This window comes from Myotis davidii, unplaced genomic scaffold (assembly GCF_000327345.1).
Source record: "Myotis davidii unplaced genomic scaffold, ASM32734v1 scaffold1049, whole genome shotgun sequence".
NCBI classification, from domain to species: Eukaryota; Metazoa; Chordata; class Mammalia; order Chiroptera; family Vespertilionidae; genus Myotis; species Myotis davidii.
Window position 1 is genome coordinate 408,595 of NW_006299525.1, and position 875 is coordinate 409,469.

General features: G+C 41.7%; 1 long non-coding RNA gene across 1 annotated transcript in view; it reads left to right on the forward strand.

The window, feature by feature from the left end:
• Window positions 1–240: 240 nt before the first annotated feature.
• Window positions 241–875, forward strand: part of LOC107184909 — a 3,483-nt gene continuing 2,848 nt past the window's right edge. The window contains exon 1 of the long non-coding RNA XR_001515808.1: window positions 241–284. This is a non-coding gene — a long non-coding RNA (uncharacterized LOC107184909). The remainder of the gene's footprint in view (window positions 285–875) is intronic.

Consider the following 875-nt stretch of genomic DNA (forward strand, 5'->3'; position numbering starts at 1 on the left):
TACATTCCTCTTGACAGACCTCCTATTCAGTGTGTTATGTATAAATAGGATTGCGTGGCTAATAAAGTTGCTTCAGTTCCTCGAGAACTGGAGTCCTCTCGATCCCGCTTTCCTGTCTTTCTTTCTTTTCTCAATTCCCACCTCCCTGCCTCAGCCCAGCTCAACCTTGTCAGGCTGGCCCTGACAATCTGACGCCCGAGCTACAGGACTGAGGAACTGGGAATAAGACGGTGAGGAGAGACGATGGTGAGGAACTCCTCCGGATAAAGAGTGCACTCGTTAAGGTAACAGGGGTCTAAAAGAGACAGCATATTAAAGAGGAATAATGTAAATTTTTTTGAATAATGTAAATTTTAAAGACAAATTAAATCCTCAAGATGAAGAGGATCTTGAGGAAGCTGTTGCCCTTTATCATGATGATGATACAGGTGTTGTTCAGGCAAACGAGGAGGAAGAATATTTTTCTGCTGGAACTGAAGAGGGTAGTGATATAGAGGATGTGTTAGAACACTTTTTAGAATTATTAAAGCTTCTTGGCAAGAAAAAGAGAAGCTGCAGGGGCTGTTCCCGCGGCTCTCCGCTGCTTTGTGCGGCACCAGTTCCAAGGAAAACTCAAACACACAAGTGTTTTACTTGTGGAGAAACAGGACACATGGCAAAACAGTGTCCTTCTAATAAAGGGGTTAATAAAGGAAATGGCAGAGGTCCCAAACAACCTGGACTATTGAAGTATGGTAGCTACCATCTATAGTTTAACTTTAACCCTACTGTTTGGCTTATGTACCTATTTGCTTTGTTTAACAATGGACAGTTTATTTTGATTTTCTGAATTGTATAAATCATCCCATTCGATTGAATGACTATCGCGTTGATTG